Raw genomic sequence first — 15,702 nt, 5'->3', positions numbered from 1 at the left:
ATCGTAGTAGTAATAGTTTAAATGGACACAGGAGAGGTAGAAAAGGTGTAAAACCTGTGAAAATACAGGTGAAAGTCTAACAATGAAGCCTTACTTCACATTCCCAAAGCATTCCAGTGGGCCAGATTGGAGTCTTTAGTGGGCCAATTCTGGCTTCAGGCCTTATGTTTGGCACCCCTTATCAAGCAGATGTGCCTGGCTTTGCTTTTGTACAATTTGTGAGTATAGGGTTGTAAACGGCTTTGCAAGCTTTAGCTGATAACTTAAGAGTTATTAGCTAAAGCAGATTATTTCTAGCACTAAAAAAAAAAGCTCCAAAAAAACATTAAAAAAAACCCCAAAACACAGCACTGGGTAAAATGCTAACAATGAGCTTTTAGCATGCATACTCCAAAATCAGTGGATAATGTCACAGTTGACAAAGTTTATTTCATAACTATTTAGACAAAGATACAATGTTTGCAATTTTGCCTCTGTGCATCACATTAAAGATTCAAGATACGCAGACTTTCATCTTCAAGTAAGGGGGACAAAAGAGGACAACAAAAGTATTTCTGTCTCTCTCTCCTCACCCTGAGCGTCAGATGGACACCCCTCCTTGTCGTTATGCCAGAGGGTTCTTCCTGTTAAAGAGGAGTTTTTCCTCTCCACTGTAGCCAAGCGCTTGCGCATAGGGGGAGTCATCTACTTGTTGGGGTGCCTTGAGATGATGATTGTTGTGATTTGGAACTATATTGATAAAATCATTGAATTGAATGAATACATTAACTGCAATTTTTCTATACAGTTCTCAATTTTCAGAGGCTCATTTTAATTAAATGTATCAATAAAATATTGATGTTTATAGATATTATTTACATGTGCCTGAACTGTAGGCACATCAGCATACAGAACTATATAATTTTGTTCGGATGTATAGTAGCATGTTTTTGTGTTTTCAGACTCCCAAATTCGATCAAGAGAATTGGAGCCACATCATTAATCACTTTTCTGAAGTGCTCAGTTAAAGTCAGACTCATTTAAATGATGCTGTCATGATAGCGTTTTATATTTTTGCAGCCAGTTTTTACATGGTATACATTATATTAGATACCTGTAACGCAATATCAAAGAATAGCAGTGAGCGATGTGCTATCTTTATGTATATATCTGTAGATGCCTAGTGTATTATAAAGTGATGCTTAAGGGACCATACCAAACGTCAGTATTTGATAACTTAGAAATGACAATGGCCATATTCAATTTGACTATACTTTCCCTGAATGCTAGTAGCACAGAGGGAACAGCATGGTTCATGTAAGGGTGCTACTGTAATTCTTTTAAGGTTAAATGTCATTAGATGTAATTCTTTTTCAAAATATATCTGCATGTATCAGCTTATACACAATCACAATAGTTAATCTGATGATCTTCTAGACTGGTTAAAACACTGAAATTAACCATCTTATTTCTTTACTTCCTTCTGCATTGGTCAAGTTTGCAGCGGTTGCTTTTATTTTTGGCTCCACCTTCTGAGGATTAACTCGCAGCTTTGCCTCTGAGACACGTTTGCAGAACTAAAACTATAATTTGCATTGTGACATTTTCAGCAAAGGCATCGAACCCCCAACTCTGGCGATTTTACTGCTCTCCTCTTTCTCTTTATTGAGCCATGCAGGACACATTTTCAATATTTCATCCTCCTCTAGACTCGCTGAAACCCCACCAGGACCCCTGCAGGGACTCCGAACCTCACTTTGAGAGCCTCTAATAACCCGCAGTTCTCGTCTGTCCTCCGAAACAAAGCATTGCACTAATAAAATGTCCCAATTGAGCTGATTAAATACCAATAAAAACACACAGCTCGCCTCTCCGCCAGCCTGAAGTCTAAATTGGATCGCAGCTCTAACCAGCAGCTCCTAATGAAAACCACCACTGCAGCCCCTGCCTCGCTCCCCCACAATACAGTTTACCTCTCTCTCTTTCTCTCTGTGTGTAATGAAATCAAATGAATTGAACTGGAGGTTTCAGGGGAGACATGCTGGACCCCCTTATAGAATTAGGACTGAACAGCGCGCGCGTGTGTGTGTGTGTATTATACAGAGATGTGTGTCGCTGCAGTTTCTTTATATGACCAGATGACCATCAACTCATGATGATGATGATGTGTGCGCGCGCAAACATTTGCCTCAGTATGCGTGCATTTGATATTCACGTGTGTGTGCATGTGAATTTGTGTGTGCGTGTTTGCATAGCAGGCTGCATGGTGCATTAGTGAGCTGTGACCACCTAAAGTACAGCAGACAGAATCAGGACAGTCAACCTGCTGTTATCCCCCAGGACAACATGCAAACATAACACATGCACACATTCACACAGAAACACACATTCATGAGCTCTGGCAGCAAAATAACAAATACTCACCTGTCACAGATACCTTCTTCTCTCATGGTGCATACAAGTGCAATTCAATCAGGGTATCAAACTTCAATGGAAATATGTCAAAAACTGGCGGATAATAAATGCTGACAGACAGTATTTGGTCAGATTTTTAGATTTGTTCTTCAGTTTTTGGTCAGACAATCCGAGTCCAGCTTTGTCAGATTTACAAGTTTATCTTCACAGTTTAGAAAGGATTTAGCCAGTCTCTAAAGACAAACTTAAATAACACATGAAGACCTTACTTAGATACAGACAATCAAAATCTCCATGTAGAAGTAAAGGATTATATTATATTTACTATATGCTAAAATTTCCTCTTTTCTGGAAACATAAAGACACATTTTGCGCTGCCACCAAATGTTACTCAGCAAACATTTTGATAATGAATGAAAGTTTAGGTCATGATTAAAATTTGTGCATCCAACGTTTGGTGGTTGTCCTTGACTTATTTTGTTTTCTAACAAAAGTATGATCAGTATTTTCTGGTTTGTACGAGGGGGTCTTGCCTAGCTGTCACCCCTCTGCTCTTCCTGTATGAAAATGTATGGTGTATTGGAGTGTATTTCTTCTCTCCTAACTGATACGTGATAGAAAACTGAACAGACAACTAAGCTGCTTATGTCACATGACTCAGGTTAGATGCTGATATGGTTGTTATCATTAACTTGTAGTTATAAAGTGGAACGCAAACCGACCCACATCACTCTACTTGCACATATCCTCCCCAACCAGCTATAAAACAAAAAAATCAAGAGGATCTCTGATATTTTATCTGCATTTTTTCTTCATTTTTATAATTAGCAAAACATTAACATTTTGCTGCCAAGGTTTCTCCAACAGACCAACTCCAAACGCAGGACACAGTTACAAAGTTAAACTGTTTAAATGAACAGAATCTTAAAAAAGAACATCACATGTAAGTTCGACAGCTGGAACCTTGATCACTGTTTACAGGTAAGTCTTTAAGTAAGTTCACAGGCTGCAGGCTGTGCTCAGGTAAGTGTCTTTAGGCAGGTTAACAAACAGGAATCTGAGCATCTTTCCCCCGGAGCCGATTAATCTGGGAACAAAGTTCACCTGAGTTGCTTTGGGTAAGTAACAGAAATCAGAGCTTCTCCTCTCTTTCTCCGGGGCACAGCTCCAGTCCTCAGAGCTTTAGAGTTGGTGAACAAAGATGGCTGGGAGGAGTGAGAGTGGGTCAGGCAGCTTTGCACGTAAATATTTCTCATTTTTATTCCTACGAGGAAGGAGGAGAGAGCAAGCAGGTCAGTTAAAGCAGCATTGCAAGCTGTCTGCATTAAACTCACACAGGTATTGGACAACAGTCCAGCAAAGAGCAGCGGTGGAAGGCGGGTTTATGTACTGGACTAACTGAAGATGAGGGACAAATGTGTTCACTGGACTTCCTGAGACTACGCCCACTACTGTGAAAGGCTGGTGACATCCACACTTACATTCACACAGATAGAGCCACGTGATATCAATTCCCTGAAGACACTCTGAACTGAGCCTATTACATATATATGTCTATGTCTCCACTAGTTTGTCATTTTGAATCAGAATAAAATAATATAAATTAATAATAAATGGTTATTACAAGTGGTTTAAGTGTTTTATTTTATGTAATTTTATTAGTGTTTTTTATTGACTGTAGAGTGTAGAGCCCACATCTGAATAAAAAGATGAAAAAAACTACTGGGATTAAAAGAGTCAAGTCATGGACATGAATATTATTTTAGACTGAAGCGCTTTAAGATTCCAAAACTGCAGTTCCTCCAACGGCCTCTTGAGGCTGACTCCAAAGGAGAGTTACTCTGCATACTACAAAAATGTCCAAAAAGTTGGGTTTTTTTATCTTAATGGTGACATTTTGGTCCCCGTTTCACACAATTACGGGAAAACAGAATTTAATTCATCATTATGCCCGAAGACACCCCCACATCAAGTTTAGTATTGCCTATCCAGATTCAGCCAGTTTCACTTTCTCACACACTCAGGATCACCATCAGCAGTCATCAGTTTTTCTGACTCGCTGTAAAACACAACAAAAGTCAATAATTCCCCTTCATGTCTCTCTAAATCCATTTTGGAGGCAGCCTGTCATCTCTGCAGACACGCGTGCCTTTCTATTAAGCCAACCATCAGTCCGTTAAAGATCACACGTCTCTGGATCCTCATTTGATTTTTTTTTTTCATCATTGGTGAAAGACAGCAGATGACAAAGAAATCATACTTTTCTGTCCTGAAGATCCGTTTGCTGACAAGAACTCGTACACTGTGTTTTCAATGAGTGATGATTGATGTACACAGAGCCTGCTTACGAAAGATGACGAGTGTCACCAAATATTATTTCTACATTTTAAACCTATGACACTTCTGCTCAATAAATGTGATTTCCTTCCTTTCCCAGAAAGATCATGAACTCAGTTTTCTCCTTAACAACACTTTCCCTTTATTTTAGGAGCTGTAAAGAATTTTGGCCCACTGTTTTTCAATGTTGCCTCAGTTCATTGAGGTTTGCAGCTATGCATTGTTGCACAGCTTTCATGACGTCCCACAAGCTTTAGTTGTCAACGGATGACGGATGGCCTCACATTTGACTCTACAATACTTACAGGAGATCATGGTCATCTTAATCACTGCAAAATAAGCCCAAATCTTTACCTCTCCAACTCCGACAGTTTGTACGAGGTGTTTGTATATATATTAACAAATAATACCGCAAATTCTGACTTTACAGAATTTGATTACGTGTAAATTTTCCACATAATTTTGTGAAAGTATGATGCAAAATGTTACATTTACAGGAAAAATTAAATTTACTGGATTTGTATACATTCAGTTTATAACAATCATATTTTACTGATTAATTATTTGAATAAATAACATCCCCTGTACATAAACTCAACACTTTTTTTTAATTCTACACAACAAGTTGCATTTTAATCAAAATTCTAAAAGTTTCTGTTTTGATTTAATCATAATTCTCTAACTGTTGACTGTTTGGAAACAGGCGACATTGTGGGAGGATGTCCTGTCATAAATCCTAAAGCAAACACTGGAACCAGTTTTAATTTTGACAGCAAAACTTGATTTCGTTTTAGCCAACCTTCTGACTAAAATGTCATTTAGTTTTAGTCATAAAATTCTCTTGTAACTGGTTTCTTCCTTTTAAAGGGGAGTTTTTCCTTCCTACTGTCACCAAGTGCTCGCTCATGGGAGCTTGTCTGATTGTTGGGGTTTTCTCTGTTTTATTTTAGGATCTTTTCCTTACAAAATGAAGCGCCTTTATACAATTGTTGTTGTGATTTCAAGCTATAGATAGGGTGCTGTTTTTTCGTAAACATTCTATTGACTGAGGGCTGTCTTATGAACATCCACTAGCTCAATTGCAGCTAATTTTGGTAAAGTGGCATTAACAGGAAATGAGAAGGCTCTCCAGTCTTACTGGTTTTTAGCTAACAAGAAACAACATTTGACTGGGCAGGAGACAATGCACTGAGTAATGAGGTAAATATTAATTTTCATAAACTTTCGTTTTTACCCCAAAAGCCTCCAACCTTTTATATGGGTAATAATCTGTAGCTCCATTGAGTTATTATGTGCTCATCAACATTTTCCTACTTTTACATATTGTTTAATGTAAAGAACTCTATAGTGTTGAGTTTATTTATGTTTAGAGGATATTAATATCATTGTCTGAGAAGTTTGGTTTTACTGACCACAAACTGCTGCGTGTAGCAACTTAATCGGTGCAAATGCAAAGCTTTAACAATGTTAATTCTTTTTCTCTTTATGACTTCATCATTTCATCAACCTTCATACAGTCAGTGGTATACAGTGATGCCGACAGGTAGCCCAGCCAGCCAATCAGACAGACAGCGTCCAACGACAGCCGCCCACACTGCCGGCTGAAAATGACAGCTAAATCTCTCTCCCCTGTAATCAAACTAATAATGTTACCCTCTTAATATTTCCTCTCTCCCCACATTGATGGATGGGGTCAGGCTGCGATTCCCTCGGCTGAGGTCTGAGGTCAAACCGAAGCCTCGGCTCTCTGCTCTGCCACTGTAATGGGGGCTGAAATATTAGTCCTAAACGCCTGCGGATGCCCTGATGCTGAAGCACAGATGATGAATTAACTGCTCTGAGGAATTACAGATGGAGCATTTTGAAGACACACACACACACAGTTTTCACACACTCATCTACACATCTCCACATGCAAATGATTGATAATATACATCACTGACATTAACTTTATCTCTTCTTTTTTGTCCTTACCCTCAGACACATACACACACTTAGACACGCACACACACTTTCTTATGTATGCTAATGATTGATCAAGGTCTCTGGCTGACGCTGGCATCATCATTGCTTTTATTTATTCTACGGTTCTGAGCGGCTCTTGGCCTCTCGCCATCGCGTATCAAATTGTTTTTTAAATGCATTTTGACGACTGATGTGAAAATGCAATCAGGCTAAAACTCCATGAATCCATATTAGGAACACTCACACAGACATGTACAAATGCACACACACACACACACACAGTTACAACCATCAGGTTCTCATAAGGCTTTAATGAAGCCGTACTCGGCTGTCAGATGATGGTCACTCCCCCAAAACTTTTTATTGTTTTTAGAGTCTCAGTGACATGGCTGTTATTATTCTTCCACCCCGCATGCATCAGGCTCAATTTCTACTTCCAGCTGGGAAAATAAAATTATAGGAAACAGCCCTTTTAAGAGGGTTTTGATTGTTGTTATCGTCAAATACCATGAAAGACAAAACAAATGTAGGTATCTATTAAATGCTAAGTATTGTGTGTATGCAGAGTCTGATGTATTCCAGGCATCGTTTCCACAGAGCTCCTCTGTTTTCCAAAACCTATGACAAACATTAATAAGGCACACTGCTTCAATGGTTAACATGTTCGTTAATTACAATAAACACAAAAAAGTACAACAAGCTGTACTTTATTGTGGAAAAAAATACACATACACAATCCTGCTGCCACAAATGATAATAGTCAAAAGCAGAAAAGTATTTTGATCTTTTACCTTTTGTTTGCTAGAAAAATATTAAACACACGCAAGTTGTCAGTTTCTGCTCCTTGGATCTGATTTGCAATTAAATACATTTGTTTATTCAAAAAGGACCATGCATATTGATTAACATGAGGTAAATATGCCAGATTTAGTCATAACTGGCTACAACTGGTTTCTCGCTGACAGAAAACAGATTTGGGTGACGGCAGTCTTTGACCAATGAACAAAGGGAAAGGCCAAGGAGCTCAGTGAAGATAGATAGAAGTTTTATGGTCAAATGAGACAAAAGTTTTAGCTACCGTTAATGCTACAATTCTGTTAGCTGCAACTTGCTATTCCACCTTGGAAAAAGCAGTGTTGCCAACTTAGCGAATTTGTCGCTATATTTAGCGACTTTTTTTCTAAACAGCAACTAGCGACAAATCTCACGACTTTTGCCAGTGTTATTGGTGACTTATGAAGACTTTTTGATGTGAAAGCACTTATCGCTCTTACTCTCAACTAGCAGCTGGTGCTGCCGTGTGACTGCAGACTCGCACGTGCCAAAGCGCTCAGAGGTGGCGGATAGTCCTCACGAAACAGTCGCCCCAAGCTGCAGTCAGAGCAGGAGATGCTGACCCCTACACATCCAAACTGCAAATGAATCACACATGAGCGAAGCCGCTGCTCCCGTCCTGACTGTAATGCAGTCAGTTCTTCTTTTACTCTTAGTTATTGAGGATCAGGTTTAAAACTACTTAAAAACACACACACACGCACACAAAAAGTAACTCTGCCAGAGTTCCTATATCGGGTCACTTTTGCTGGTAGCAAGCCCAGATAAAGGAGGTGGGTTGGAATTGTGACATTAAAAAAAACAACAATTGCTAAAAGAAATTTAATTTGTAGTTCTAAATATATTCTAAATGCATTTAGGGTGGTTTTTACTCACTTTAAGTCTCTTCCACAATGTTATTTCTCTCTCCTACAAAGCAGGTTACAATTACATAAGCATGACCAATTATGCAAATTAGGCGGTGGCATCATTTAGCTACAGCCAGACCCAACTTATGATCCCCAAGACTTTTGGGAAAATACTCATTACATCTAGCGTAAAAGTAACACAGCATTTCAGAAAAAGAACATCGTACCAACATCAGCAGCTTGGACACAGAATAATGTTCTTTGAGAATCATCTGGAGATGTTTTAATGTACAATAAAACATCCTTTTATGACATCATTTCCCAATAAGATTTTTTTTTTTTGATGTTGTAAGTGATTATCTAGTTTTAAAAATGTGTGGCGTTTAAAGTGAATTTTGTGAATCTCCTGGCTTGTATTATATAATCTTGTTGAACCTCAGTAGCATGGGCGCATACACTTCTGTGGCTTGACCTGAGTACTTTAGCTTTGGATTCCAACTTTCACAGAGAAGGAAAACAGAGCGTTTAAGAGTGCATTCACAACACCAACAGCATTTTTTATGCTGTTGGGTTACTAGTTTGTTTTATGTGCTGCTGGACAATAGCCAGGTATACCTGATACTAATGTCACAACTGGGCCCAGAGGCATGGTTAACGGACTGGTTCTTATATAGTGCTTTTCTACTCTACCTGAGCACTTAATTGACACGCACTTTTTTTCTATGTTCTTCCTATTTAAGTGCTTTCTATCTAACAGCTAGCATTCACACAGATTTATACTCCAATGGACGCATCAGAGAGCAACTTCAGGCTAGTATCTTGCCCAAGGATATTTGGCACACAGTCTGGAGCAGACGATGATCAAACCATCAACCTTCCAATTATTAGGTGACCTGCTCAACCACCTGAGCTACAGCCACTCCTGGTCATGACAAAAAGAATAAAACTCAGGATGAAACAAGCTATACCAATTAAATATAACATTTATTTTAACAGGCAACACAGCAAACATCAACCAACAAATAGCTTTTAGGAGTCAGCAGAGTGAGCATGTCAGTGGTTAGGTGACAGTATGATATTGGGATATGATGAACAGCACAAATTATAATGAATATAGTGGACAAAGGAAGTTTTGTGAGATCTACTGCAGAAACACACAGATATAGTATCAAGTAATTGCTCCATGTATCTAACTTATCTTTCTAAAATTTATTATAGCATGCTATATTGAGTGGTGCATTTGAGGAAATTAAGGAGTTTTATGCGGCTCAAGCAAAGGAATTACTTGATTTTTTATTTTTATTTTTACTGACTAACCACTGAGGTTTGTGTTATCTTTTATCTATGTAATTGAAATTAATGGAAATATGGAAATATCTAGGAAAATATATGGTCATATTACTGTAAATGTAGTTTGAAATCTTTTCCAAGCTGCCACAAAGTAAATTATAATTTTATAATAACTTAGTGGAAACATACATGAAATTTTTTTATGTATGTCATTGTTCTGAAGCTTTTTACTTGAAAACAAATATCTCTTACAATCAGACCAGTGGAGACAATGTGTTTCAGTCCACAAATCCAACTCTGTCAAGTGCATATGAGAAATCCCTGCGCCTCCCTCCTGCCTGCAGCCAAAGTGAAGTTTCCGCGTTCATCTGCAGCACGTCGAATCGTCGATGGATCACTCTGATTGTAGAGAACAAACCCTTGATGACTTTAGCGTATTATATACAGCCCGTAATGTGGGATCAGCTTATAAGCGAACCTGTTTCCAATCTATCCTTCCATTTTCTCCTCTCGTCCCCAGACTAAAGTACATTATGCTGTAGTTGATGATGAAGGGATGGCTCTGCTCATTAGGGAGAAGAGGAGAGGGAAATGAAGAAGGGATTGCGGAGGCTTTCCGCAGCACTACAAGAAGATCATTACAGCATGGAGAGAGACTCAAGAAGGCGCTTTTCTCAATGTGTGTGTATCTGAACACAAATGTATCATTTTCATTCAACACCAATGCAAATGGCTTAAAACACCTACACACTCCCGCAGCATTCTAATAATACAAATAGTTTCAAATGTAACTTTTATTCTCAGTGTTTCTCATACAGTGATTGCATCCCATGGGGAAGTGCTGAAGGCACAAATGTTTTACTCACCTGTCAGAATCACAGACTGCACAGTCTATGGTCAGAATACACAAGGACCAGACCGTCTGTGTATTGATTCATTAAAACTTAATGCACAACTGTGAGTATTTCAAATTTTTGAGCTTTTTGCAAGGGAACACATACTCCATGAGCTTTTATAAGATCCTAAAAAGAAACTTTGACATTGCGAAATGTTAATGAAAACATTTATTTTCCCACTTATTGTAGTTAAAAGGGTATTAAGAGACAAAAATTAAATAAAACCTTAAATTTAATGATAAAATATGGATAATAACCTGCATTCCATTACAGTGTATGCACCATAAAACAGTCATGTACCACTGTGCAGATATCATTAGAGCATTTTCTGAAAAACACAACTTCTTGTGTTTTTGACTATGAAGGGTATTTAGTTTAATAGAATAGAACAGAATAGAATTCAACGTTATTTTCATTGCACATGTCATAAGTACAAGGCAACAAAATGCAGTTTGCCTTGTTAACCTTAAAATGTTCCCTGTTCTAAAAGAGTTAAAGATATTTAAAAGATTATTATATACTAAAAGGTACAGTCAGTACATTTTTTTCAGGTTATTTAATAAAAAAAAAAAGAATTATTCTTATAAGGATATATAAAATACTGTGTAATTACATCTTCCTGCAAACTGATCATTTCTTACAAACTTATAATAAATCTATTAAAAATCCATGGGAAGGACATCTCCTTTTTGACTAAATGCGTTTAACATATACAGGTAGAGACTGGCAACAAAGGTACTATGGCAGACAGGCAGAGGAAAAGAGAAGTCATATGCGATCACTTGCCACAAAGGAACATTTAAATTTGAACCTCTTCAGACTCATGATAAGGTTCATACCTGTGTTTTATTGTCAGAAAGCAGTCCCCTTCATCTCAAAAGAAGCAAAAACACAAAGGAAAGTGGCAATGCTAATAGTACCTTAATAAAAATGCTAAAAATCACACGTTCACTCTCATAAGCAATTTGATTACATTGTCTTGAAAGTTTATTTGCAAAAAATCCTACATTTCCTCCACTTTAAAAATAGTTTCACCCGTTGGCTAACAGCAGCTAATAGAGGCTAACAGCAGCTAACACAGGCTACCATTGGCCAAATTGGCAGCACTTACAGAAAAGCTCGGCATATCCTCACCAACTCATTTCACTCATCAGCCACCAGTGATCTTCACTGACTCACCAAATCCTTACGCAAAATTTTACAGGCTTTTTTACAGCTTGAACACAAACAGTTTCACTGCTACTATGCTGTGTTGCGTTTTTTGCAACCAGATGTAACCTTTTATGGATGAATGTCTGGAGTGCTAACTTACATATACTAGTAATACTAGTAAGTTTAGTTACCAAGCTACATCATGAACTGTATACATGGAATACAAAGACACACGTAACAGCTAATTCATGCAGATTAAGTAACAGACTACAGAAACACTAGAATTTCACTTACCAAAATCTAAAGCACTAAACTCTTGGATGGTCTGCACCACACTGCGAGTCATAACACCAAAGCGTCTGAGGTAGTTCCTGCTACAGTTGGTGTCTCAAGGAGCAGAGTTTGCTATGATGACACACAAAAATGGGTTCACATCACTGCTTCCTCGTGGAAGAGGGAGCGGGGGTGCCAGAAGGAGAGGAGGGAAAACTCTGTCCCTGCTGCGACGTGGGACCGCTGGGTGAACTGAGTGGAACAATGATAATCTCCAAAATCTTATAAAACGCCTGTGCTGGCGTGAGCTGGCCGCTCGTGCGCTCGAAGTAGTCCTCGCGGTGCCCTCTTGAGCACTTTCCTCGTCTGAGTGGAGGAAACAGAGGAGTGGCCTGAAGGGTAGTGATGAACGGCAGCATGGAGGCCCTCCAAGTCCCATCCTAGGAATCCCACCAACGCTGTTGCTAATCCATTTCTCTGCAAATTTGAATTTCAACTTGTGTGCCGAGACAATTGAAAGAAAAACTCTGTTTACAACACGGATACTGCTTATTTGATACAACGTGAAAATGACTTTTTGCAGGCCGTCTCCAAAGCTTTTAGTATAGGCCACTATTAAAATCTTACTAGGTGTAATAGTTTAATAATAAGCTGAGCATCTGTCTCCATGAGTAGCAGCTTTTGTCATGGGAAAGCCTATTTTGTCCTTTTTTTAGAGTGCTTACTGTTGCTAGCTTCTAACCATCATCAGTGCTAGATTGTAAAAAAAAAAAACTGGGTTGACAGCCAGGATCAATTCCTCCTCAGCCATTGTTTATATGTGCTGTGGATGTCATTAGTCACTCTTCCTCTAGATTATGGTAGCAGAGAAGTGACTTGGGCGAGTGCGTCGGTGTTCCAAGTGTAGGACTATTTTCAACTCAGGAGAAGTGCCAGGAGAAGGGAGAAGCTTTGTGCTGGACTGTGAGGACTTTGAAACGAAGTCGGCCTAGTCCTCGGCTTCCTGTAAGAATGCGCGGAACCAAAATAACCTAATATTTGACGCTATTTTGCAGGTAGCTATATCAAACCAGATACAATAGAATTCACATAAGCTTCACAGAGGAGTCCAATGATATCCAGTATAGCTTTAATCGTGTCATGCAGACAGCCATTTATTGTAGCTAGTGTAAACTTAAAGGACGACCCCCCTCATGCCTGCTGAGTAGAGGAGAAGCACATCCATTCAAGCTGTGGACAGTGAAAGTTTTGACATTTAAAGCCTTTAACTAATCAGTCCATCTGTGTTTTATCCCCTTTTCTCTGACTTCACAGTAAGAGGGGAGATAATTTGAGCGCTCTGTCTGTTTGATGTACGGTAATCACATGTGATCTTTTCGACAGGGAGCCGGTCATCTCGTTAATTTGACCATCGGTGCACGGTCGGTCCCCTCCCCACCCTCCCCCCAATCAGGCTGCTGCCTGAAGAGTAATTGCAGAGCCACCATGCTTCGATGCGCTCGACCTTTACGACCTTAAAAGCCATTTCCATTTTTCTGACCACAGAAAAAAAGAACATATCTTGTTAATTGCAAAAAGGCAAATATTCTCCCGCCTCTGCTCTCCCCTCTCCTTCCACCGTTTTTGATTTCCCTTTGAAAGCAAAACGCTGAAAACCATTTCCATTTTCATTCATCAATGCTTATCAGTCATCTGAAGGCCCCTTCAGCCACAATCAACATCACAGCTCCAACCGAGAGGGACGCAACAATGAGAAACTATCAACAATCGCAAGAAGCAATTTGCTTTAATGTGGAGTGTGTTTTGTTGCAGCTAACTGCTATTTTTTTAATCCACTGACAGCTCTCCTCTGATACTCTCTGAAAGACAGAGGGAAGTGTCAGAGCACAGCATTACAACACTGTTAAATACACAGTGCAGACTGCTGGCTGGGGAGGAGGAAAGACACTAATCAGTTAAATCAAATACTACCAGTTGACTGTTGAACCAAGCTGTTCCAGGAGACCCATGTTATATTAACTAAACAGATAACAAATAAAGAAACTGAAGAGATGCCATATAAAAATGATTTTAAAATTGAAACAGCTTGATTAATAAAGAATTACACACAAAAGAATACGGGGCCTGCGCTGGGTAATAATGCATTTGTAATGACATTATTTTGTTTAATGCGTTGATTGTGAACTTTGCATTACGCCTCCTTGGTAAACTGTAGTGTCTTGCTCTCTACTCTTACATTTGTTGAATTTGTGACATGATGATTAAAAGTAATTAAAGTAATATAAGAAGTAAGAAGTAATCCTGGCAAGCAGGGGCATCACCGGGGGGGGGGGGGGCCTCAGTGACCTCCCCTGGCAAGACTGTCAGGTAATAATTTTAATAAACATGATGGACTGTTTTGAATAAATGTGATGCCAAAAGATTTTGTTTTGTTTTGTACCAGTAAATAGTTTGTTTTGTTACACATGAAGGTGTCTGTGTGGTGTTTGAAATTTTGAAAGTCTTATTTCCAGTGAAAGAACTACTGACCAAAGTGACTGATGGTACTTGTTATATTCTCTCCCCATCCGGTCGCAGCAGATGGCCGCCCCTCCCTCTCTGAGCCTGGTTCTGCTGGAGGTTTCTTCCTGTTAAAAGGGAGTTTTTCCTTCTCACTGTTGCCGAAGTGCTTGCTCATAGGGGGTCGTATGATTGTTGGGTTTTTCCTCTGCATGTATTCTTGTGCGGCCTACCTTACAAGTATAAAGCACCTTGAGGTGACTGTTGTTGTGATTTAGCACTGTATAAATAAAATTGAATGGAAGTGAATATTTGATTGCAAAAAAGCTGGTGCCAATCTGTGGACAGATCACTGGTGCACCTCAGGGCCAACATAGAGACAGGCAACAGTTCACACTCTTACATGATCTAATACTTATTTGTCTTTCCTGAACAAATTTGCTCTTAAAGTTAACTCCAGTCAGTTAGTCAATCAGTTAAAACAGATTATTATGGATTTCAAAATCTTGTTTGGTTTTCATACATGCCTATTTTCAGTGATATCAACTTTAAAGCAGGAATTAACTAGGTATGTAATTCATGGTTAAAAAGCTGCTCCAAAATGATGGCGTCTAGCTGATGTACTAGATATTAGTTGACCCTCTGCTAGACACTATTTAAAGCGTCATTAGTAAAACTTTGATATTTGATTCTTTTGTCCATGAGGACATATATGATATAATGAACTGCATCCCTGGGGGTGAAATCATATTTACAGCTTCATTTTTCAAATCACACCTCATCCTATGGTGCTAACCAGATGTCACACAACAGCAGCCTATTTCGTTGGATTGAAAGGGTAGAGGGACAATTGATGAACACTATGGCAGCCCTGAGGCTTGCACAAATAAGGTCACACGAAAACAGGAATATAATTTACATGTAGATAAAGAATACATGTACTTTTTTTGACTACATTTGAACATTTCCATCTAGTGATACTGCATTGTAGGAGAGGTCCACTATGGGGGAGGACCCAACCGTCAGTGGGATTATCAGGTCAAGAAAACAATGTTGCTGGCTCAACCTTCTTAGTATTCTTTTTGTTGAATACTATATATTCAACAACAATATTTTGTTGAATATATGGTAATTTCAATTTACTTTTCACAACTTTTAAATAACTGATTGAAAACAAAATATTCGATGACTTTTTCCAATGGCAGTCACCTATG

The sequence above is a fragment of the Simochromis diagramma genome, unplaced genomic scaffold (assembly GCF_900408965.1).
Source record: "Simochromis diagramma unplaced genomic scaffold, fSimDia1.1 OVJJ01000304.1, whole genome shotgun sequence".
NCBI classification, from domain to species: Eukaryota; Metazoa; Chordata; class Actinopteri; order Cichliformes; family Cichlidae; genus Simochromis; species Simochromis diagramma.
This window is presented reverse-complemented; position numbering follows the sequence as displayed.